At 44.9% G+C, this 23,684-nt stretch overlaps 1 protein-coding gene and 1 long non-coding RNA gene across 2 annotated transcripts in view; one reads left to right on the plus strand and one right to left on the minus strand.

The window, feature by feature from the left end:
• Positions 1-23,684, plus strand: part of BEGAIN (brain enriched guanylate kinase associated) — a 194,037-nt gene that overhangs the window by 46,367 nt on the left and 123,986 nt on the right. The gene's annotated exons all lie outside the window — the stretch shown is intronic.
• LOC308588286 lies at positions 1,390-1,981 on the minus strand. Its single transcript, XR_014008616.1, has 2 exons — positions 1,829-1,981; positions 1,390-1,658 (listed from the first exon to the last, which is right to left on the minus strand). It is a non-coding gene; the product is annotated as an uncharacterized lncRNA (long non-coding RNA).

Here is a 23,684-nt window from a genome sequence, read left to right on the forward strand (position 1 = left end):
ATCACTCTTCATAATCAGGAGGTCCAGGCAGGAGGGAGAGGCTACCACAAAGATGCTGAGGAAGCCTCAGCAAGATCCTGTTGGCCTGGATGAGCTTTCGGTGCTCAGGCCACTGCAGCTAAGGGTGTTGGCAGGTGGAAACATCCTGAACATGGAGGTGTTGGTTGGCCTCATACTGAGTGCAGCCATGACTCGCCACTCCAGAGGGACAGGTTCATCTTGGACTTCCTTCGGTAGAAATGGACCTCCTAATTACCAAGAGTGACACCAGTGAGTTCCTCACGAATGGTGCCTGGGCACGCTACTCAGAGTCAACATCCTCCTTACCACTGGTGGTGGGCCCGAGAGCCCCACAATCTTCAATATTGATGGGATAGCTCAGTTGGTAGAGCATGAGACTCTTAATCTCAGGGTCGTGGGTTTGAGCCACATGTTGGTTGAAAGATTCCTGCATTGCAGGGGATTGGACTCAATTAGTGGTCCCCAACTGATGGTCCTCAGACCCCAGGGGGTCCACATAACCCACCCAAGGGGACTGTGACACCATTCACATAACAAAAAACTACCATAGAGATAACAACATTTTCAAAAGTAAGGGGTCCATGGATTGGCTTTTGAAAAACAGGGGGTCCACAGTACTAGCTAATCAGGAACAACAGAACTAGATATGATTCTCGTGGTACCTTCCAACGATATGATTCTATGATCTCACTAACCCTGCCACAATCTTCCAACCCCTCTCTACCACTCCCTCTCAACATTATCACCTCAGCCTAACACTTATTTTAATTTACCTGATATACTTACCTACACATTTCACATAATACATGCTGTCGCATACTAGTTTACTGTAATTACGCTGATATTTGCACAATATCATTTACATATACATCACAACATCACAACCACCTGTGCGAATCACATCATTCTCCTGTAGCTCAGGAGGTTTGCCAACATGGTGGCCTTCAGAAACTGCCGGATTAAAATTCCAATCAGCTCAGCCAGAGATTGTGGGAGCCATAGTTCAGCAACAACTTCTGGAGGACTCCACGTTGACTGTCCCTGCTATAGCTCAGCTACCCATAAAATCATCACAAGTAAAAATTGAGATAATTTCCTCTCGTCATGAGAGAGTTTCAGCGACATCTATACAGATTCCCAGCTTTAAAAGGAAAACAGAGAGAGTGCATGCTGATGTGAGTGGTTTATTAAGGGTTCATTAAACTCTCCATTTATATTTACTAAAAGGTAGTAATACTGGAAAGGTGCTCCCACTGTAGAAAATTGAAAGATAGATGATGGACCATGAACTCCAAGACAGATCTTTGTACAGATGTGGAGATGGGAGAAGCCAGATGGGAACAATAAATAGCAGAGCTCTGATTAATATTCTTTGGTTTCAATGTTGAGGTTTACTGTAGCAGTTTTACAGCACATTCATAAACCTGTCTACTCAGAAGTAAGTCCCATGGATACTGAGATTCATCTCTTTTCCAATCTTCAACATTCACCCTTGTTTCACTTGGCTTCTACTTTCCTTCCTTCTCCTTCCTGGATTAGTTGCAAGAGTGATCCCACTGAATCTGGGGTCCTGCACTTAATGATTTGATTTTGCAAAAGCTACATAGCCAATCAGATGTTGTTATGCCATGAAATTGCTGTGCGAAAGTGGAGGCAATTCAGAGAATAAGATGAATGAACAGTGCAAATGAACGAGCAAGTAGCAAATAGTCTAAAAAGTGAGCAAAGTTTGCAAAAGCCCAAACAGCCTAATCCTAGGTATGTCTATTCAGGAAACTCTAGTAATGTTGAATTTAGTAGGACTCACTCCCAGAGAAATGCGCTCAGGGATGGATTCAGCCTGAGTCATATGGGCTTGGTTCTTCTAAAGAAGCAAAATGTGTGATCTCAGCACTCGCCCAGTGAAAGGGGCAGGGTTCCATTGTCTGCTTCCATGGCAGCCGGAACAACTGCTGGGTCAGAATTCTTCTTCACATCAAACCTTCTCAGCAAGAAGCAGTGCTTCAATACTGTGATGTAATCCTGTATATCATAATCTCTTTGCTGGAGAGTGGGTCAGGAGAATGATTATATGCCATCAAAGATTGGTACAGGTAGAAGAACTGAGCAGCACCACAGAGAGGAAGCCTTGGTATTTTCTTTGTCAGTACCACATTTTCTTATTCCTAACTGTCTTGGGTATTTTAGTTATTCATAACTATTTCTTTTTTTAAAAAAAAAAAAAAAGCTTTACATTTTAAATCTGGTTTATGCCACAAACTCAAGGGGATGATGAGCCCCTTGCCATACCAAAATTTTACTTTGTTTCAGTTTAGGATGGACTGAATTCACCAAGTTGGTGCCCTCAATAGGTAGTTTTGGACTCTCAGCTCCCGTCAGCCAGTGGCAGCATAGCCAGTGGTCAGGGATGATGTCCAGAAGTTCTAATGTCATGGGAGAGGGAGAAAAACTTTTCTCTATCTGCTTTCTCCATGTCATGCATAATTACAAGCACTGCAAGCTTTTGCCATAGGGGAGCCATGACACCCTCTTGATCATGTTGGCTGTGTTTTCCTGACCCTTTTCCAACTCTGCAATATCCTTTTCAAGGCGAGGTCACCAGAGCTGTAGACAATATCCCAAATGCAGTCCCACCATAGATTATGATATTAGCAGTTTTAGTTTCAATGCCTTTCCTAATGATGGATTTCCTAACACTAATCCTTGTGCACACACAACTATTTCATTGACTGATGTCCTATGTTAATAATAATAATAATAATAATAATAATAATAATAATAATAATAATAATAATAATAATAATATCTTTATTGTCATTGCCCCCTCTCGGGGACAACGAAATTACTTGGCTGCTCCATCCACCCAGGTAGGGCACTCCACACAAAATCAAAACAACTATAAAAACACTAATTAAAACAATACAGTATAATACAGCAAGGAAGATTAGATGACTTTCAAAGTCCAGGCTTCCCATTCAGGGCCAAGATCGCTCTGGAGAAGAAGCTGTTCTTAAGACGGCTTGTTCTTGTCTTCATCGTCCTGTATCTCCGTCCCGATGGCAGGAGCTCGAAGAGACAGTGACCAGGATGCGATGGATCTTTTACTATGTCCAGTGCCTTCCTATGGCACCTTGTGGCATAAATCTGCTCTAAGGTGGAGAGTGGGCAGCCAACAATGCTCTCTGCTGCCTTAACAACTCTGCACAACCCCAACCTGTCCCGGGTAGTTCTGTGTGCACTGGTGGTACAGTAGAAAGAATAAATGAAGCTTGACATTTTATGCTGCATCAGTCTATTTTTTAAAGTGCTTCCTTCCGTTTTCCTTTGCATTAACACAGGGCTCATCCAAACTTACATCTGTTCCATGTTTCCAAGCGGTTTCTCCATCACCACCACCACCACCACTACTACAGCGCATTCCCCAGGAAAACCTGTGTATGTTTGTGTTTCCAAAATAATATCCATTTTATAACACAAATAAACAACACAAACAGAAAAACAAACAATACAAACAAATTCTTGTCTCGTCCTTATTTTTTCTAAACATTGTTAGGTGGGCTTCCCCAAATCCCCCCTATCTGATTTTCATTTTACCTCATCTTTAGCGGTTACATATATCATAATTTCTAACCATTTTTTATCACTCTTACTTTAACCATAAAAATCTTCACATTTTATAACATACAGATAATACCGTTTTAAAATACACTATCTTCTACTTCTAACCCTACAGCCTATATCCACTTCCAAAGCTATTCTAAGATTTAAATATTAACATATTTTTTCAAATATTCTTTAAACTTCTTCCAGTCTTCTTCCACCGTCTCTTCTCTCTGGTCTCGGAGTCTCCCAGTCAGTTCGGCAAGTTCCATATAGTCCATCATCTTCATCTGCCATTCTTCAGAAAACCTGTGTTTTACCACTGAATCAGAGCAAACAGCAACCAGGTTTTCCATGGACAAAGCACTGGGGACAAAGAAAACCCATTCGGACCCACAGTTTTAAAGTGTGGAGCTGTATCTGGAAAGCGCTGCACAAAAGGAAGTCTAGATGAGCCTAGAGACTAGGAGATTCCAAGTAAAGAGGAATTGGCCATGGCCAAGGTCAGAGGTTAGGGTAAAGAATGGTGGGAATCCAGGTTGGGGAACCAGGTTGGGGGAACCAGGCCTAGGATATGCCATTCTACTCCCTGCTTCTGGTGGATTTCTGCTGCCAGTCCAAATGATGGATGAAAATCTAAAGGTGCTATATAGATAATAGAGATGGGTGGGATGATCTATTTGAGTCAACATATCTGAGGCTCTTGGGCATGACTTTCATCATGAAGGAACTGGACTAGACTAATTAAATTTCACATTGGTGCTTCACTCAGAGTACAACTATTATCTGATCACTTTCCTGGGATATTTGTATCCCAGTAATTAAAGTTACCAGATTAATAAGGCAAAACAGGAGGTGAAATTGCCACGATGGCAAATACATTCCTTATTTCAAACAAGTGATGATTACTTCCTAGCTTAACCATTCAGCGCTCTGAAAAAATATTATTTAAGGAGCAGAGTCAATAAGGTTGAAGCCAGAACTTCATTATACCCAAGGCGAGATTCTGGAATGTAGGGGAAAGTTTATCCAGAAAAAGCAGGGCAAAACTGCAGGAAAATGAAAGATATATTACAAATCATTCTAGACTCACTGTGTGATGATTTATCTTTAGACATTTAAAAAATCAGTAAGGGATTTTTGAAGTTACAAGGTGTTAGAATATCATGAATGCATGCTGGAATCAAAGTTCATTTCTTGTGTTTTGGTATCTATTGTAGCAGTTGCTCAGGTATGCAAGACTGAAGTCCTTGGTACATACATCATGCAAAACAGGATTGTATGCTATTAAGAGTCAGATGATACCATGGACTTGTTGTATGGTAGAGAGTCAATCAGAAGTATTCCATTTGTCATTCAAAAATAGACATAGAAGTGACTCATCATTGTGTGAAGAATAGGAAGGACAATAGTTTCTCAGCAGAGGTTGAGTAGCACTTATTCGGAAGTGTGTAAAAGGCAGTGTCTTGCCTAAGAATACTTAAATAGATTTGTGACTATATATGATGCAAACAGGCTTCAATGGTAAACTTGGGCTCTTGCTGACTCTGCTGCATGAAATAGGATTTTATGATACATTTCTGTTGTTTTAATGGCCCATTTATTATGGATTGCTTTTATGTACACCACTCAGGCAGGGGTGGCTGGTGTCTGTTGGGATGTGTGGGGCAGAAAGTAGGGAGCCCAAATAGTGAGTGGAGCCAGAGCAAATGATGGATGGAGCCAACCTGTTCTAAATTTGTTCCCATCCTCCTCCCTGATGAGTTCTATAAGGGGCAACATTGAGACAAAGGAGGAGGAGGAAGCAAACACGCAGGGCAGTTCCTTGGATTGATTGAAATTAGAAGGTTGGCAGGTCAGGGGCTGGCAGGAGACAGACTGAGGTTGGTGTGGCACAGCCTCATTTGCCCTAATGAACTAGCCTCCATTGAACTTAGAAATTTGAATAATTAAGTGGTATAAAAATGTCTTAAATAAAATAAAAAGATAATACTCTGTCCAGAGACCAGAGGCTTTATTCAATATATCAGACAATGTACAGCATAAGAGTAAGGTCATTTATTGCACAGATAAAAATATTATATTTGTGGATATCATGGGATGTATTCACCCAACTTTTACTCAGAGTAGACCCATGGAAATGAACAGACCCAAGTTAGCCATGGCTATTAATTTCAATGAGTCTACTCCAAGTGAAAGTTATTTGAATACAAACGCAAAAAATATTTTTGTACACAGGGGTACAGGCATACTTATAGAAAAATGAAGTTAATGGATTACTGTTACATTTTGCATGATTTTCCACCAACAGAAATTATTTTGCAATCTACCACCAAAGCTGTTTTGTATCTCTTGGTTTATTTCTTAAAATAAAACATGCACACAGCTGTCCATATTAGATTGGAATGCTAGCTTCAGTATTGACCACATGATATATATTTAAGTTCTATCAGCCCTTGGAGCTTGAACCAAATACAAGACTTCATAAATGTTTATAGCACACTTGAATCTGAAATTCGAGTCGTTATTTTCTTCTGTCTTTGATATCTCTTTCCTACCAATAACTGAATCGTTGGCTTCATCCTTTCCCAGCCTGGTGTCCTTCAGGTACTTTGAACTACAACTTCCACCAGCCCCAGCCAGCATGGACCCAATGACCAAGGCTGATGGGAGCTGGAGTTCAAAACATATACCACTGGTAATTAGGCAGATTTTGCACCAGTCTGGTCTTGGTTCTGCCAGAAATCATAGTCTCTTTCCGCTGGCTTCATCAACAACCTTGGTACCTCCCAGGTGCTATAATTTTTCATGTCAAGGGTTGGCAACCCTACCTGTGGATTCTTCAAGCCCTTCTCTGAAGTAGTACATTCATTATAAATCAATCAGTGTTGGTGCTGTCCTTTAAAGCCCTAAACGACCTCCATCCAGTATATCTGAAGGAGCGTCTCCACCCCCATCGTTCTACCCGTACACTGAGGTCCAGCACCGAGGGCCTTCTGGTGGTTCCCTCACTGCGAGAAGCCAAGTTACAGGGAACCAGGCAGAGGGCCTTCTCGGTAGTGGCACCCACCCTGTGGAACGCCCTCCCACCAGATGTCAAAGAGAACAACTACCAGACTTTTAGAAGACATCTGAAGGCAGCCCTCTTTAGGGAAGCTTTTAATGTTTGATGCATTACTGTATTTTAATATTTTTTTGGAAGCCACCCAGAGTGGCTGGGGAAGCCCAGCCAGATGGGCGGGGTATAATTTTATTATTATTATTATTATTATTATTATTATTATTATTATTATTATTAATGATGATGATGATGTCTGCACTCAGTTTGGCAACCTTCCTAGAAATTCCCAGTCTTGAAACACTTTTAAACCAACAGCAGACTCTGGTAAGTCTTGAGTTTGGTCCAAAATGGATCTTTGGAAGGCTAAACCCCCAAATCTACCACGGTTGGCTTTCAGGCTGGGAACCTGCAGGAGTGCTGCCAACAGCTGCAGGGCAGGCTAGTTTGCAGTAGTTCAGGACCCTGGACAGATCCCTGTAGAACACACAAGGCATTCCTAGCAATAGCTGTCGCTCCAGCAATTCCCTGGAAGCCACTGTGAACTCAAACAGTCCTGCAGCCAGGGGATTTCCCGCCCCGCCTCCCCACCGCTCTGATGGAAGCCAACCGCAAGAAGTCTATGACAAAAGCATCTCTCACTAAATATAAACAAACTGAAAAAGGATATGAATTGAAAGTGCAGACAGTAGATGTGTACCTTTCCCTGTTTGTTTTGTAACACTAAAAACACTTTAATAAAAGCATATTTTTTAAAAAAAAAAGTCATGCACTGTTTCTGGGTGGCAACTTCAGGGAAAGAAGATACTGGCAGTGCTAGCTTTTGGAACTCCCCTCTTGTAGAAATCTCCCATACAATTGGTATTTGCAAGGTTCTCTGAAGGTATGGCTTCTGCCCCCAGCCTTCTCAATCATGATACTTCTCTGAGTTCCACATTGGTAGGAAATTGGTATTTTATTGTAGCAGACCACATACTTTGAAACTCCCTGCCTTTTGACATCAGACAGCTCCTTGTACTCTTTTCAGCACCAGATACAAACATTTTTCTTCCAGCAAACCTACCTAGATATGTAGAATATTGACATGTTTTAATCAGGTTTTTAGCTTAGTGTTTTAATTAGGTTTTTTTCCAGCAAGCCTACCTAGATATGTAGAATATTGACATGTGTTTTAATTAGGTTTTTAATTATTTTTAATGTTTAAAATCAGTTGTTTACAATTGTCTTTATTGATAATTTCATCATTTCACTTACTTGTAAACAGCTTTGAGGTTTTTTAAAAGCAAACCACGAGACATATAAACGTTATGAAATTAATAAAAGAAAAAAATGTTTTTATATGGTCTCAAAAGCACATTTAAAATGCATGTTATGTTTTGAAGCCAATAATTGTGTTGCGAAATTCAGAGAGAAGAAAAATCAGCACATTACTGTAGTCCAGGAGGCAGGGATCAGGTCAGCTCATACTGGTTTTTTTTTAAAAAAAAGCAAAATTCTTTAAGCAAATGACATCACAAGTGTCTGCTGAGCTCCCTCATTTTGAAAACTGGGATTCTTTGCATTTTCATTTGCTTTTGTCCAATGGTGTTAGAGGAGAAAGAACGAATGAAATCAGCAGTGTGTGGGCGAAACTCAGAAACTGGTGTAAGAAGATTCTATGAACAGACACAGAGGCATGTACATCTCTGTGCAGCAATTCTGCTTGTTGGTGGAGGAAGTGTGCAGACCTCCTGTATCACACCTGGTCCTTTTGAACTGCAGCCCTAACGATCACTTTGGTGGGGAGAGAATTGGGAAATCCTCAGAAATTAGCCACGAGTACAGGGGAAACTGCTTGCTGAAATGCCAGCGTGCTGTTTTCCTCCCCAGCTGCCAGAATACCTGCTGAAGCAGACTGTGCCTAATTATTAGAGACTTGCCAGGCTGCGGAGTTGTGTTCACAAGACTGAGTGTGCATTCTCGGAGCTTGGGAGTGAGGCTAAACTAATCACAAACTTTTTCTTTTTTAAAAAAGGATCTGCATTTATGTAGGTTGGCTGTATATGTTTGCATTGACGATGCTTTATAATAAATAAATAAATAAATACCACACACACACACACCCCACTAATTACAGCTGACTCGAAAGCGCACAGCCCCAAACCGTGTCTACAAACAAGTGCAAAAAAAAACCCCCACATAGTCCTTTGAGTGCAATGAAAGTACAGTCTGAGGCATACATTATGTTTCACTCTAACAAGGCCCTTAACTGCTGAAGTGAGAAGGCAGCTGGGTTTTTCCTGCCTTGTACCCTATACATATTTATTCCTGGAATTGTTCTTGCTCACTTTGATCTGCAACAACGCTTTACATAGCTGCGTTAAAATCAAGCCTATCCACCCAAGTGAGTATGGCCCACAAAGGAATGATGAACATCCTATTCTTTGATGCCTGCCTGGGACTTAAAATATGGAAAGGGGGGGGGGAGAGAGAAGCTTCTCAAGCATCTATTGAACCATGCCTGTTCCACCCTCCAAAACCCAGCCCAAAGTATAACAAATGCAAGAACTTCTAGGCCTCTAAATATTTAATGTTCGGATCTGCAATAACAGACCATTTTTAAGAAGCAGAATGCAGCCGTACAGATGGATAATTCAGAGGTACAGACACTTTGCTCTCCTAGCCAAGTCAGACGAGGCATTTACAATAAATAAAAACCAGCTGCAATTTAATTACCTAGTGCTCCTACAAAACAAAGCTGGATGAAGCTGGATTATTTTTTGGGGGGGTGGGGGGGGGAGAGATGGTCAGCCTCTAAGGGCTTCAGCATTACATTATGCATTGGCACGGAATGCTGGCACTGTTAACTAGTGAGATATTTAATTTTTGGTTTAGCCACTATGGGCAAAGTTCTGTTATGGCGCCAAGTGATGGGAGTTGGGGGGGGGTTCACAGAGGGAATCTGCAGCACAGCCTGATCTGCTCTTGTACTTCTAACAGCCTCTCGATTTGCAGAAGTCAGCAAGTGAAAACTCCTCACAGCCAGAAGATAAATATTATCACTTGCTTACATCTGGGAACCTTTGGCTTGAAGGGGAGAGTACAAATTCAATAGATAATACTAGAAATATTGAATGTGTAGCTGCGTGTCATGACAGAATCACAGAGTTAGGGAGACCAAAAGACGAGCTTCAGCAAATCCTTCCAGCAGGCAGAACCATCTGCCTTAACCCACTCCCACTTAGACTTACAGTGCACCAGTTTCTAGACCTCTTCCGAGTCAGCCTGCTCCTGTGTGAAGTTCTACAAAGGCACATTTAGGGCAGTGTAACTGGCTCCCCCTCACAGGGTGCTGAGCTGAGGGGGCACCTTCCAGTACAATACAATACAATACAATACAATACAATACAATACAATACAATACAATACAATACAATACAATTATCTTTATTGTCATTGTCCCATACAGAACAACGAAATTGAAAAATCTACATAAGACATTCAAAAACCAACAAGCCTGCTATCCCAGCCTGGTTAGCCCCCTAAAAACTCTGATACCCCATTTTTAAATACAATATAGACTCCTTAAAAGGTAAAGGTAAAGGTACCCCTGCCCGTACGGGCCAGTCCGACTCTGGGGTTGCGCGCCCATCTCGCTTAAGAGGCTGGGGGCCAGCGCTGTCCGAAGACACTTCCGGGTCACGTGGTGAGCCAGCACAGCACACAGAAACGCCGTTTACCTTCCCGCTAGTAAGTGGTCCCTATTTACCTACTTGCACCCAGGGGTGCTTTCGAACTGCTAGGTTGGCAGGCGCTGGGACTGAGCAACAGGAGCGCACCCCGCTGCGGGGATTCGACTGCCGACCCGACGATCGGCAAGTCCTAGGCGCTGAGGTTTTACCCACAGCGCCACCTACGTCCCATAGACTCCTTAGGTAAAGGTAAAGGGACCCCTGACCATTAGGTCCATTTGTGACCGACTCTGGGGTTGCGGTGCTCATCTGGCTTTATTGGCCGAGGGAGCCGGCGTACAGCTTCTGGGTCATGTGGCCAGCATGACTAAGCCACTTCCGGCGAACCAGAGCAGTGCAAGGACATGCTGTGTATCTTCCCACCGGAGTGGTACCTATTTATCTACTTGCACTTTGACGTGCTAGGTTGGCTGGAGCTGGGACCGAGCAACAGGAGCTCACCCCCATCGTGGGGATTCGAACCGCCAACCTTCCGATCGGAAAGCCCATGAGGCTCAGTAGTTTAGACCACAGCAGCACCCGCATTCCTAGAGACTCCTCACACTGTTAAAACCAAAATCGCATTTGGATAAAAACTGTTTCTCAGGCGGCTAGTCCTAGTCTTTATGACCCTGTACCTTCTTCCAGAAGGCAGAATCTGAAAGAGATCATTTCCTGGGTGCTCACTATCCTGTGCTATCTCTGCAGCTTTCTTATGGCACCTGGAAGCATAGATTTGATCCAAGGTGGGAAGAGTGCACCCAATTATTCTCTCTGCAGTCTTTACAACCCTGGACAGCATTGTTTTTTCCCTGGCTGTGCCGCTCCCAAACCACACACAGAGACCATAAGTCTTCCTCCTTCTCAAGGCCTAGTAAGCGCTTGCTTTGGGAAGGTGGCATGAGGGGTCTGGAAGGATCCTAGAGTCCTCCTGCCTCTTCCCAAAACTTAGTTAATGTGTGCCCAGATTTGGGAAGAAGGGAGGGCTCTAGGCCCCTACCAGAGCCCTTACACCTCCTTCCCAAAGCCCAGCACCTCCCTTATCCGGCTTTGGGAAGGCGGCATGAGGGTGGGCAGCATCAAATTTGGTCTCGCACAAGGTGCCATATTGCCAAGGTCCACCCTTGGGTTTTAACACAATCCCAAATGACCATTTCTCTTCGCCGCTTGCTATGCAGACTGCTTTGCTCCTTAGGCAACTGAACATTCAGAGCCACTAGACCAGCTCAGCCAATTGGTGTCAGAGGTTTTTACTGCCAAATGTCTCGCACAACGAGGATGGATGTAAGAATCATTAACCTTTGCACAAGTATGATGTAGATCAGAACGATAACATTAGGCACCGGCAGGAAATACTAAACCTATGTAAGTGCCTGTTGGTGACAGCTGCCACTGAAGCAAGCAAGGGCCAGCTATTTGGAAAGTCACCTTAGCTGGTAAAGTAAGTGTGTGCTTCGAGAATCTTTCTCTCTTCGTAGAGAGTTGTCTTGTGTTGCGGGAAGGCTTTCAATGGCAGTAAACCTCTGAATGCCAAGTGCTGGGAATCACAAGTTCAGAAGGTGCAACAGCCCTCAGGTCTTGCTTGTGGGCTTCTGGCTGGCCACTGTGAGAGCAGGATGCTGGTCCAGATAGGCTGTTGGTCAAATCCAGCAAACTCTTTTTATTTTCTTGAGAAGTCACTGCATTGCATTGCAGGCAGCAGCAGGTTTAGAGTTTCTGGGGCAGAGTTGAGGAACCTGTGACCCTCCAGATGTTGTTGGACTCCAGCTCCCATCAACCACATCAAGCCTGGCCAAGAATAATGCATGTTGCAGTCTAGCTGCACCTGGGAGGCCCACAGATTGCCCAGTCCTAACCTAGGGCTTTTGAGCCTGACATGGCCTCCAAAGCTCCAATGAATCCTTGCTTATCCCCTGAAGTCAAGCTACCCTGAGGGCAGCAAAATTGGTGGACAGGCCGCAAATAAATCAGGACTTAACCTAATTAAGTCAGGACTGGCTCCTCATTGAGCGGGGAAGTGATAAAGTATCCTCTGGTGAGTCCACTTCTATGTCAGTTACTTCTGGTAAACTTACCTGCTGGTGGCAGTTTCCACAATGCTCCCATAGGCACCAAATGGTGGCCATTTTTAATTTCGCACAATGCCTCAGCTGTCTAAGATTGCTGTGTGCTAGAACCAGACCTGAATTGCATCATCTAAGTATACCAATGCCTTGAAGTATCTGGGTGACTCAACAATTCTCCAGTGAAATGTGTGTGAGAGAGGCGGGGTGGAAAACATTTTGGTACTGTCCACATGCCCCCCCCCCATATCTATTGTTTTATTTTTGTCAGCAACCCAAGTTAAGAAATACAACCTCGGAACAGTCTTCTGTTTCCCTCCAATCAATATCACTTTTATTACCGTAGGTTTCTGCTGCCTCTGATAGCTTGTTAAGTTAAACCCCACTCCATGCTCAACTTCAGAGACCTGAGCTGCAATCCATAAGCCATTCTGTGCGCATGTGAGCCCTGTGCATTGCAGCAGGCCATGTTACCATCAAAGTGCTTTGAAGACTAACAAGTGAAGCCAATTACGTTTTCTCCAGACCAGAATTTGAAAGCGTTTCCCTTAGCTGTCAAAACACAAAGTGAAAGTTTATCTCTCACACGTATCTCGTTGCCTTTGGAATTAGGTTTTTTCTTTTCTTTTTCTTTTCTGCTTTTCACCTCAAGTGGGTAAGTTTGAAAGACTGGTTTGGTGCAACCCCAGAACCACCTTACCGGTAAACAAGCCTTGTTGAACCCAATGGGAATTGCTTCTAGGTAGACATGTACAGCATTGAATTGCATATCGCTCCCCCCCCCCCCGCATTTCTGAAGTCCATAATTTCATTTCCCTCATTGGCTAGAATATAGAAAACTAACTCAGTGATGGCTTTCTTCTACTTTCTGCCATATATTGTTACTAAAAAATAATAATAGCACATTCCAGAGTAAAAAGAAGAAGTCTTCTTAGGTTCATTTTCGAAATTGAAATTCTCTACGCCTCTTTAAATTTTCTCAGGAGGCGATTTCATGCCACAGCATGTACAAGTTCACAGGCTCAGCCTCTGGCACCTATAGTTGTTTTTATGGCATATAAACAGAGTGGGGGGTGCTCTCCCAGTGCTGTCGGACTCCAGATCCCATCAGCCCCAATCAGTATGGCCAGTAGCCAAGGATGATGGAAGTTGTAGTCCAACAATACCCGAAGGATACCGTGTGGGTGAACCCTGGATGATGTGCAGATAGTTTGAGTTATACAGCTCCTGGGAAGTTAGGAGAAAGGGGAGGTATGAATGTTCTCCATGAATCTTTGGTATTTGCAGGCCAGGGACATACCGTATTTATCAACTTCTTGTTAGCAGCTTTATTATTATTATTTACAAGATCCACAAACATCTCCACATGACTCGTATTGCTTCCATCAATCTAGCCACTCTAAGACTTTTTGTACCTGACAAGTTATCGCTTAGACCAGACATAGGCAAACTTGGCCCTCCAGATGTTTTGGGACTACAACTCCCATGATCCCTAGCTAATGGGACCAGTGGTCAGGGATGATGGGAACTGTAGTCCCAAAACATCTGGAGGGCCAAGTTTGCCTATGCCTGGCTTAGACCTGCTGTATCAGGGCAACCTGTTTTGCCAACATTAAATGGGACTTTGCTACTTGCATGAATAGAGCAGGAGAATGCAAAGGTTAAAGACAATGCTCTCATACCAGTAACAGGAAACAGAGACTCCCTGGGCGATTGCCACTTACTGCTCAAGCAGCTTTAGTTCATCAGCACAACCACTTTATTTGTATGCCACCTTTTGCCTAAAAAGTGACTTACGGCAACGAGAATCGCAGAATTGTAGAGTTGGAAGGGACCCTGGGGTACTTTAACTTGCTGCAAAGCAGGAATGCGTGTCTGGAATTGAACCTATGACCTTGGCGTTATCAGCACCACACTCCAACCAACTGAGCTAACTGTCTTGGATGGAATATATCATAACTGTAAAAACTAACAGTTGCAAGAATCATTTCATAATAACGGCAATAACGAAAAAGCAACATATGGTAAATACAACAGCATGCAAAAAAAAAAAAAAATACTCAGTGTTATAAACGTAGCAACATTACACCTCCTGGCAACAGTAAAAAGAACAAGTCTGGACAGTTTCATTTTGTTCCAGCCCCTGCGACTATGTCTGCTACAAATTGGGCAAGGATCAAGGCCACATTTTACACTATCCATTTAAAGCACCGATGACAACGCTTTAAACAGTCCTGCCTTCCCCCAAAGATCTCTGGGAGCTGTAGTTTGTTCAGCGTGGTGAGAGTTGTGAGGAGACCCCCTAGACCCCTCACAGAACTACAATTCTCAGAGCTCCCTTGGAAGAGAGGTTGATTGTTGGACTACTCTGAGCAGGGCCAGATTTAGGTTTGATGAGGCCCTAAGCTACTGGAGCTAATGGGGCCCTTCATATGTCCAGCTGTCCTTTGTCAACAACAAATTTTCGCTGTTTTTTGTGTTGAATATATGCCATATGGAAATGAGCAAACCAGTGATATTTTAGAGAGCAGGCTAGCAGGAGAGGCCCATTACTTACATCATAGGAGCCTACACAACACACAACATTGTTGCTGCATGTAGGTTTTATTTTGTTTTTTATCTTATATTTTGGAAATGTACACCCGGGAGGGGGTTCCCCCTTTAATTTTTTGGGGCCCCCGCAAGAGAACAAGGCCCTACGCTATAGCTTGTTTAGCTTATACGTAAATCCAGAACTCTGAGAATTGTAACACTATGAAGCGTAGTGCTTTAAATGTATGGTGTGCAGCAAGGGTCAGCAAACCTTTTCAGCAGGGGGCCAGTCCACTGTCCCTCAGACCTTGTGGGGAGGCCAAACTATATGGGGGGGGGATGAACGAATTCCTATGCCCTACAACTAACTCAGAGATGCATTTTAAATAAAAGCACACATTCGACTCATGTAAAAACATGCTGGTTCCTAGACTGTCCGCAGGCCGGATTGAGAAGGCTGTTGGGCCAGATCTGGCCCCCAGGCCTTAGTTTGCCTACCCATGGTGTGCAGGGCCAGCGCACCCATGAGGCAAAGTGAGGTGACTGCCTCAAGCGACAGGATCCATGGGGCAGCAGATCCAGCCTCCAAAGAACACATCACCCACTGCCCCTGCTGCAGTAACAACAGCTGTTGTTGTGCTCCTTGGAGGCCAGACCTGTCACCGCCTCAGCTCTCCCCTGCCTCTCATGCCACCTCTATCTACAACAACCTCTTGGTGAATAGGAGCTGCTGGTGGTCTCTCCTCCAACCCCAGTTCCCAATGTATATCTTTATTTCATCCCCCCCCCCCCCTTGTTCCTGATGTAGATCTTCACTCGCCCCTTCTTCCCTGGAGGGAAGGCCACCATTTTGTGGTTCGCCTCAGGTGCCAAACTGTCTTGGGCTGGCCCTGATGTTGTAAATGTGTGCCAGGTGAGTCCGCTCAAATGTATAGGCCTCACCTTCCCCAGAACGCAGTCGAGTCACTTTTGAATCTATTATTTTTGAGGGCGGGGGTAAGGGCAAAGGGCAAACCACAAACTTCATCCACAGGAAAGGTGGTGGTTGCAATCCCATTGCTTCTCCTGTTTGACCACTGAGAGTAGGAGAGCTCCAGCCACAGTGCTCTGACATAGCCCAGCATGAGACTTTTAATCTCAGGGTTGTGGGTTCAAACCCCACCTTGGGCAAAAGCAGTGCTTTTCTTATAGAAATAAAGGTGGTTGTACTTACTATGATGTTGTTACAGTAAGTGCTACACTTGTAATTGGTGACTTTCTGGTAGAAAAAAAAGGGTGCAGGGACTGCGTACCTTTGAGTAAAAAGGTAAAGGGACCCATGACTAATAGGTCCAGTCGTGACTAACTCTGGGGTTGCAGCGCTCATCTCGCTTTATTGGCCGAGGGAGCCTGCGTACAGCTTCCGGGTCATGTGGCCAGCATGACTAAGCCACTTCTGGCGAACCAGAAACGCCGTTTACCTTCCCACTGGAGTGGTACCTATTTATCTACTTGCACTTTGACGTGCTTTCAAACTGCTAGGTTGCAGGGAGCAATGGGAGCAGGGAGCAATGGGAGCTCACCCCACCTACCTTCGAACCGCCAACCTTCTGATCGGCAAGTCCTAAACTCTGTGGTTTGACCCACAGTGCCACCCGCGTCCCCCAGACAAAAAAAGCAATGGGCAAAAGATTCCTGCATTGCAGGGGGTTGGACTGGATGATCCTCACGGTCCCTTCCAACTCTACAATTCTATAATTAACCCCCAGTCTTTTATGTGGGACTCTTTAGCCATAGTAATTTCCCTGAGTCCCAGGTTGGCATAACCATGTAGCATTCTAGGTCAGGGGGGAAATATTCACAATTTCATTTAACATCATAGTGCTTAATCACCAAAACTTCTAAGTGCATTACATAAAATATGCATTAAAATTACTGGGGGTGGGGGGTGGGAATCAATGTTAAAAACAGGTTAGCCTGCTTCCCCCCCCAAAAAAATAATAATAATAAAACCAACAGTTTTAAAACATACATTATAAAGTAAAATTGCAGATTAAAATACTCGTCAATTTTATATATCTGGGTAGGCTTGCTTAAACAAGCAAACAAAAAGCTTTAAGCAGGTACAGTGAAGGTGAGTGCCTGATATCAATAGGCAGGGAGTTCCAAAGTCTAGCTGCCTCTGCCTTGAAATATTGATTTCTTACAGATGCCAAATGCATATTACGTGGCACTTGCAACAGAGCCCGAAACAATGTACAGACTCCAGGGAGCATCTTCTTCCTTGCGCTCCTCCCTTTCCAAGCCTGGTTTCTCTGTTTACTGAAGCAGAGTGCCGCATCACTCCTGCTAATTGGCTCCGAGTGTATTGGCACAGCCCTACGTCCTTTTTTTCTCAAGTCTTGCCCATTCACACTCTCTCCCCACCCACCCTCCCTATCCTCTTTCCCTTTCCCTTTTTTTGAATTGTGCATCTTTGGGGGGAAAGATGAGTACTTCCATTCTTAGAGCTTCCCAATTTGGAAACCGAAATTAGAGCGTATGCATATAAAAATAATCTCTCGGGAAGAAAATAGCTCTGCAATTACTCGAAGCCTGCAAATTGTGCTGACAAGCCACAATTAAAAGGCCACTGCAAGGACGGGCAGCAAACTCAATTACTCACTTAACCCTATGGATAGGGGCTTACGGTCTCTTTTTCTGGGAGCTACCATTTGAATGCCCGGGGGGTGAAATCTTTTTCAGCACTCCCATCATCAGCAACCTGGGGGGGGGGTGCATGCTGGTAGTTGGCTGAGCCAAAGGCAAAAGTGGGGCAGAGTGACTGATATGGCTCCTCCCTTTCTGAAATAGGCTACATTCCAGCCATACAAAAAACCCAGGGGTTCCTGCCTAAAGAGACATGCTGCTCTCCATTCAGGCAAGCAAGTAGCTTGATCACAGTTCAAGGACATTTTACGAAGGAAGAAGTATCCGATGAAGGCATGGAGCAAGGCTATTGAGAAGGTGACTTATGGAGGGGGTTGTGGCGATCACACAGGGTCCCCGGACGTTTCACCGTCTATTGATTCCTGTGCCACCACGTTATTTCTCACTGCCACCACCCAGGCCCTACCTGGTACAATACTGAGTCCAGTCAGGGTTAAATTGGAACATAAACTTCTGTTTATTTATTGCAGTTTAACAAGCGTGTGGTTTCACAAATGGTATCGGTCCATTACAATCATGGGGTGCCTATCCAGACCTATAACTTCCGCTACCTGCTCTCACTCACTAAACCACCTCTCAGATATTTACTTGTCTTCCTAGCTCCTAACTGTTCCTGACTCGGCTTATTTTGCTACACTAACTCAGCCTACCCACAGACTCTATCCCAATTCACTCCCACTCCAACCAACCACCCAACTCCCAACGAACTCCTCCTTCGCCCCTCCCAGAGCTGGTTTTATAGTCCCTCTGACTCCACCCCCCTGGGTTCTGATTGGGTAACTTGTTTAACTATTTCACCTCCAGCACACTCATATGTTAACATCACAGGGGTGTCATCTAAGTAGAGTCTGACCAAGATGGACCTGGAGAGTTGCATTTGTTCCTTAAGTTCTGCAGCCTTGGTCTAATAGGATCTACACAGGAACATCACATGGCAGGACAGAGTCTCAAAGGTGTGCTCTCCCAAGCCCACATTCCCAGCACGTTCATACTCCTGTCTCAGCGACATCTACACTGGCTTGGTCATGTCCACAGAACGGAAGATGGCAAGATCCCCAAGGACGTGGTCTACAGGGAGAACAGACCCATTGGTGGACCAACCATGCGTTATAAAGACGTCTGCAAACATGGCATGAAGCCTGGCGACATCAGCCCCGCCGTGTGGGAATCACTTGCAGATGACCCCACACTGTCTGGAGAAAGACAAGATAGGTTGAGCATCCATAGCAGTGACCAGAGGAGAAATGACCGCTGGGAGGAGAACAGTGAGAAGAAACATCATGGTGCATCTGCAGCAGCACAGCCCGACGCCTTCATCTGCCCCAGCTACAACAAAACATGTCTCTCCTGAATTGGAGGCGCTGTAACTCTCTAACAGTATGACTTCACCCCAGAAGGAGCACTCTTCCATTGTCTCCTGAGACAGACAACACAGGATCACAGGAAGCTGCCTTATACAGAGTCAGACCGTTGGTCCATCTAGCCCAGTATTGTCTACACTGTCTGGTAGCAGGTCTCTAGGATTGCAGACAAGGAGTCCATCCCACTCCTACCTTGAAGATGCTGGGAGTTGAATCTGGGACCTTCTGCATGCAAAGCAATTGCTTTGTGGCCCAGCTTTGGCCTTTAAAACACACACACACACACACACACACACACACACACACACACCATGGAGGAGACCCTAGGAATACATTGCTGCCGTCTCAGGTGCTGCCAATCCTTCTGCAAGAGGTTTAGGAAACAAAAACAGTGGCAGAATACTGCAGGCCTGTCAGCCTTTTCCAGCTTGCATTCCTCTGTAAGCTGTGAGACTGTAGTAATTAAAGCAGGGGGGACCTGTCACCTGTGACTCAAAACCCTTTGTGATTCCACGGGTTGCCCCTGCTTCCTATTTCTCGTCATTAAAATGTTGTGCCTGCTGCATACACAAGATCCTCTCTGGATGAGTCACAGTGCTGTCCCCTGTTCCCGGATGACTTTGCCAACATTTTCCTCGAATGACAAGTCCTCATAGAGGGCCATCGGTGATCATTCCACTCAGCTAATCTAAAATGAACAAGACATATACTTAAACGAACCCATGCAGAAGTAATCTGAAATCAGCATGCTATGGCGGTGAGCCTGGTGGTGGCTTGTCTGCTCCCAGGCTGTCATAGGCGGGCTGGTTTACACACCACCTTCTGCCATTTTCCCAGGCTGGCAAAACGACAACACAGGGATTATTATTACCATTTAAAGCATCTGTGCTGCTTGCCAAAATAGATATTGAGGGTCGGTGCCCCTTCCAGGTGTCCTTGGGCTCAGAACCCCATCAGCCACCACAATCAACAGTTGGGATGTTGAGAGTTATTATTTCTGGACAGGTTCGGCTAACAAGTACCATCAGCTGAAGGGTTTCCACATGTGCAATTGGACTTATTCCTCCCCTTGTGTGTGCCCCACACCCTGCTCCAGGGGGTCAAGGGGACCACTAGGGAGATTTAGGGGGCATACAAGTGGAGGAGAAGGGGAGGTAGTCCACCAACACCTGGACAGCAGACTGAGTAACAGGAGCAGACTTTAGTCTTCTTCTTCCATAATATGGCACCCAGGCCAAAACTTGGCGCCCCCAAATGGATCTTCTCAGTTATGGATCTTCACAAAGTTGAGCCACCATGCTTGGCTGTGCCCTAAATCTGGCGCTGCTGAGCAGGCCCATAGGCCCATCTGTTGTTGGATGTGCTGCACTTCTATCTAAAACTTTACTGTTTAGAGACCCAGTGGTGGTAAAGTGGTCAGAGTGTCGGATTCGAACCTGTGAGACTAGGGATCAAATCCTCGCTCAGCCATGAAGCTCACTAGGCCAGTTGCTACCTCTCAGCCTAACCTACCTCGCAGGGTGGTTTTTGGGGTTGGAAGAAAAAGAAGAAGAAGAGGAGGAGTAGGAGGAGGAGGAGTTTGGATTTGATATCCTGCTTTATCACTACCCTAAGGAGTCTCAATACAGCTAACAATCTGCTTTCCCTTCTTCCCCCACAACGAACACTCTGTGAGGTGAGTGAGGCTGAGAGACTTCAAAGAAGTATGACTAGCCCAAGGTCAACCAGCAGCTGCATGGGGAGGAGCAGGGAAGCGAACCTGGTTCACCAGATTACGAGTCCACTGCTCTTAACCACTACACCACACTGAATGAAAAGAAGGTGTACCATGTACACCACCTCAACCTCCTTGGAGGGAGAAGGTGGAATATAAATGTAATCCATCAATAACAGCAAAAATTACCGTATTTTTTGCTCTATAAGACTCACTTTTTCCCTCCTAAAAAGTAAGGGGAAATGTGTGTGCGTCTTATGGAGCGAATGCAGGCTGCGCAGCTATCACAGAAGCCAGAACAGCAAGAGGGATTGCTGCTTTCACTACGCAGCGATCCCTCTTGCTGGTCTGGCTTCTGAGATTCAGAATATATTTTTTTCTTGTTTTCCTCCTCCAAAAACTAGGTGCGTCTTGTGGTCTGGTGCGAAAAATACGGTAAGCATCTCCAAAATTAAATCTTAACCCCAAGACAAACGCTTAAACAATGCCCCACCTCAATACAGTAGGCATCCCAATACAGTAGGCATCCCAAGCAGCAATTCCTGCAGGACTCACAGCCACTGGCAGAGGAAGAGGAGTCCGGGGGGAGTGCACCGCCCCCGGCAGCACGATCCCAGTAGGGTGCCACCGCGGCTGCCCCTCGCCCCCGCAGGCGGCGTGCTACACCCCCAGGACACCCACCACACCCCTGCGGGCGGCACGCCCCACCCCAGGACGTGCGCCAGACCACCCCCGCCTGCTCTCCGCCCCCCAGTGCCAGAGCATGAAGCTCCACCACTGCTCACAGCAGTCCGGCTCTCCTAGGCCAGGTGGAAATAGACCAGGTCTTGCAGCAGTCACAGCAAAGATGAACTTGAGCTCAGGTCTTCCCCGGCCTAGTCTAGTACTCTTACCACTATACCACACTGCCAGTGAATGTGGTATCAGGAATTGACCCTGGGATTTCCTGCATATAAAGCACACATTCTTCCACTAAACTATGACACTTCACTTTAGTTAGGTGAATGTATTTTTAAATGCTAATTTCAAATAAGGGATAGAAAATACTCTGGCCGTTTCTGCCTTAGTGATCTTTCTATTTCAGGCACCAATTTAACTGATTTTCGGATCAAGTTTCAGTTGGTAATAAGAATGAATATTAATGGGGTGATTAGTTCAGTACTGACCAGCAGAGAAAACTCTTACAGCAACATGCCGGCTATGGAAAGCTGAGACTGGTGATCTAACTTATAATGCTGCTCAGCAAGTCAATGCCTCAAGCTAGAGCAGGAATTCATTATAAAGGAATGACCCATGGAATGTTGAAACTAACAAGGTCTTCGCATATCATGGAAGAAATTAAGCTCCACTAATACAGGGTCAATAATCCAGGGCTAATTTCATTTTGCAGTGGTTCAGCAAGTGAGTGACCCATATCTCAAGATAATATTGAGGCGATAGATTTGGAGAGGATTTTTAGAACTTTTGTAGACCAAAAATTATTTCATCTGCAAACCAGCCATCATGTACAGTGGTACCTCGGGTTACATACGCTTCAGGTTACCGATTCCACTAACCCAGAAATAGTGCTTCAGGTTAAGAACTTTGCTTCAGGATGAGAACAGAAATTGTGCTCCTGCAGCGCGGCAGCAGCAGGAGGCCCCATTAGCTAAAGTGGTGCTTCAGGTTAAGAACAGTTTCTGGTTAAGACGGACCTCCGGAACGAATTAAGTACTTAACCCGAGGTACCACTGTACACCTTTAGCACATATACCTAGTGCAAAAAATATATACCTGTCTTGTGTACACAATGGCTATGATTATGCTCAGAGAGGGAGAGAGAGACCAGAAGTGTTTTCTGATCTTCGTGAAGTTTCAAGGAATTTTACAGCTGAGAAAGTTAGCAGATTCTAGCTGCTACCTTTCCTGTGCTGAAGCGGGGTTCTGCATGCCTGGCCATCGGAAAACCTTTCAAATAAGGTACATTCATACACATCAGCTGTTCAGGATGAGGACAAATCACCATTTATTTGATAGGACTGTGCACACTGACCCATAGAGGCCTGTGGCTGTGGGAATCAAAACCAATTAACTTACTCAATTTCCATTGGCATGAACTGCCTCAATCAGTTGTCGAAGATGATTTCAGGCACCAGGCTAACTCTGCCTTTGCTGACTGATTTGATTCCTGTTTCATCAATGCAGAACATCACATTGCTGCAGTCACTGAGTGATAAACAGCTCACCTACCCAGAAGTTAATTTGGCTCCCCCAATCAGCACTACGTTGCCATGCCTTCAAAATGGGGGTGGAGACCTCTGGCCCCTCGGTTGTTGCTGGATTGCAGCTCCCATTATCCCTGACTACTGGCCAAACTGGCCGGAGCTGATGGAAGTTGGAGTCCAGTAACATCTGGAGGGCCACAGGGTGTGCACCTCTGCCTCAGAATGAAAGGCTTTCTTCAAGAACAGCACAAGCTGAAGATCCAAATTGTTTCCTTTAAATTCCTCCATCTGTCAGTCTGCCATAATTATATTCTATGTTTCTATCCTTTAAGGAAGTTCAAAGCAAAAGCACGTTTTGAAAAGAGGGGGAAAAAATCTCCAGTGTACAAGAAAATGCAGAGCTGGTCCTGCCGTTAGGCAGAATGGGGGACCTGCCTCAGGCAGCCAATTTGGGTTGTCATGAAAGGGCAGCAAATTGCTACTTATTTCATTTGTTGTTGTTGTTGTTTATTATTGTTCATACTTTTGCTGTCAGGGACGGGGTGGGTGGGGAGGTGCTTGTAGGATTTTCTGTTTCATGTGCCAGGATAGCATGACTCGCCTTAGGTGCTATTGACCTAGACTCATATTTTTTACACACTGATTTAGATTCCTCACCAAAGGAGTTGGTTAACAAACTATAAACACTCAAAAAAAGTGGGAAGGTGCTAGGGGAGGAGTTGTCATCGCGGCA

This window comes from Podarcis bocagei (assembly GCF_964188305.1).
Source record: "Podarcis bocagei genome assembly, chromosome: 1".
Classification (NCBI taxonomy): Eukaryota; Metazoa; Chordata; class Lepidosauria; order Squamata; family Lacertidae; genus Podarcis; species Podarcis bocagei.